This window comes from Panicum virgatum, chromosome 2N (genome assembly GCF_016808335.1).
Source record: "Panicum virgatum strain AP13 chromosome 2N, P.virgatum_v5, whole genome shotgun sequence".
Lineage (NCBI taxonomy): Eukaryota > Viridiplantae > Streptophyta > Magnoliopsida > Poales > Poaceae > Panicum > Panicum virgatum.
The window spans coordinates 21386612-21389192 of NC_053146.1; the positions used below are offsets into that span (position 1 = coordinate 21386612).

Below are 2581 nucleotides of genomic sequence, written 5' to 3' on the forward strand. Positions count from 1 at the left end.
CTGAGATTTGGCGGGAAGCTTGATCCTATCCTCCTGAAGGCGGTTGTTGGGGTTTCCATGTTTAGAGATGGCAGGAACCGACCTCTCAAGCTATAAAAGGGGCCTCCCACCACTCTCACCACACATACCACTTGAAGGCCTCTCTCTCTACACTCTCTTATGACTTGTACTCCTTAGGGTAGTGGAGCTAGGCTAGTACTTCATCTCCTTAGCGAATCCAGTCGTCCTCGGGGTCGGCAAGCAATCCTCGGCCTCTGGTATGGCTTTGTATTCCGACTTTCATTATATTATTCATATCGAGTTCGTTCTTGGTTGTCATGCTATGTTCTTAGCATGCTTAGCCTTGATCTGTGCTTCATCAAGTTATTCTAGTTGCTTGCTTAGACTAGATGATCTGGGTAAGGATATCGGTTCGTTGTGCTTTCGGGCTTGCCTTCGCATCTTACCTGTCCATCCGAAGGGTGGGGGACCCGGGGGTGCTAGGGTAGTGACTTCATATGCGGGCATGGTGCCCGGGTATGCGGGATGCTTCGGATATGACGGTGCTCCACGGTGTGACTGGGGTAGACCGCAGGTGGTGACAGCCCTGTCGGTCCACCGGGAAGCTGCTTCTCGGTTAGCGTACTCCCCAGCGTTCGGGTACGGTGTAGGAGTTTATGCAAAGATGAAACGGGACTGGATGTTCTCCAGTGCGGGTCATTCTCCCCGATGTCCCTAATTTCCCAGCACCTGCAGCTCTTAGCAATGTGGCTAACGTAACTTATCTGCTAACATGAATAGTATACTAGGATCTTTGCCTATGCTCCCACTAACTTTAGGATTGCTTGTTTATTCTATATTCATGAGAGTTGGCTGTTCTGAGTGTGTCACATTACCCCTAATTATCATTTATTTATCACTTATCCCTGTATAGTCAGTGGTCCTCATCTTACTTCATACGTGTCATGGTTATGGAACTTGTAAATACACTTTACACAACCTAGCCATCCCTTGGGAAAATATAAATAACGATACCCTGAATACTTCCGGGTGAAATGCTACAACGGTATATCTGTGTGCTTGCGGATCTTTCTGTAAACGTTATGACATACCAACACCGGCATTTTCAAGGCGGCATTGCTAGGAACAAACCACTCCTAGTGGCGATGCTAAGAAATGCCGACAAGCATTTCTGGCGCCGTTGCCGGGGATGGCACTAGGTGTAAAGTTATTTACTAAGTACATAAACATAGCAATATAAGTAAGAGGTAGCTACTGCTTATATAGGCTAATGTGTTTATCTTTTTGTTTTCTCATAATTGGATAAAAATAGGGTAGTGTATGTATGGTTTCTCCTTGCTGACAAATTTTATTGAAAATCCCGAGAAGCTCGTGAGAAGGGTCCGATCTCGCGCCGTCCCTCCTCCGATCTCGTAGTCGACAAGTGAACCAGCTTCCCAAGCACCATCAACAATCACTGAACTCATGGCTGAGAAGATTCTCCGCGACTTCTCCGTCCCCTCAGCTGCTAATGTGGCAACTGGACCCAACGTTGATGTTGGGGACGTGAACTTTGAGCTGAAGTCCAGCCTCATAAACATGGTGCAGGCTAGCCCATTCTGTGGCAAGCCGAATGAGGACACTAACGCCCTTTTCCAGAATTTCCTGGAGCTTTGCAAGACCGTAACCATACGGGGCGTTACAGCTGACGCCATCAGGCTCTGCCTGTTTCCTTTCTCCCTCCTGGGGAAAGCGAAACAGTGGTTTTATCAGAACAAGGAAGCTGTCAGCAAGTGGGACAAATGTTCCACGGCGTTCCTCGCTAAATTCTTCCCGTTGGGCAAAACAAATGCCCTGCGTGGAAGAATTTCAAGTTTCCAGTAGACAGGGATGGAATCCATCCCAGAAGCTTGGGAGAGATTACAAGAATACATACTCGCCTGTCCTCATCATGGGATGGACGAGTGGCTCGTGCTCCAAAGCTTCTACAATGGGCTAACGACAACATCCAGAGCCCACCTTGATGCTGCTGCTGGAGGAGCCTATCTCGACTTGACAATCGCCAAGGCTACGGCCTTAATCGAGAAGATGGTCTCCAACTAGGGCTAGAACGAGGAGCGTTCCCAGCCCAAAACCAAGGGCGGAATGCATACCATCAAGGAGACGGGACATGCTCGCCGCCAAGCTGGACCTCCTAATGAAAAAGCTTGATGAAGGGAACCGGCAACAGATGCTTGTTCTCGTCCATGCTATGAACTCATACTTTACGTGCGAGGTTTGTGGTGACTGTGGACATTCAGGGAATGACTGCCCCGAGACCCGTAAAGACGCAGCTTACATCAACAACAACACCGGGTTCCGTCCACAAGGAGGCCAGGGGTGGGGTCAATCACGGCCACCATTCCAAGGAGGAGGTAAGAACTATAACTCAAATTTCAATTCGAATTTGAATTCGAACCAACCCTCCTTGAGAGACTTAGTCTTTGGCCAAGCTAAAATCAATGAATCATTAAACAAAAAGCTTGCTGCCAACGATAAAATTTTGGAAAGCATACATGCTAAAGTAGAAACTCTTTCTTCTGCTCATAAAAACCAATTAAGT

General features: G+C 47.8%; 1 non-coding gene across 1 annotated transcript; it reads right to left on the reverse strand.

Moving 5' to 3' along the window:
• Positions 1-1830: 1830 nt before the first annotated feature.
• LOC120663223 lies at positions 1831-1937 on the reverse strand. Its single transcript, XR_005670441.1, has one exon. It is a non-coding gene; the product is annotated as a small nucleolar RNA R71 (small nucleolar RNA).
• Positions 1938-2581: the final 644 nt, after the last annotated feature.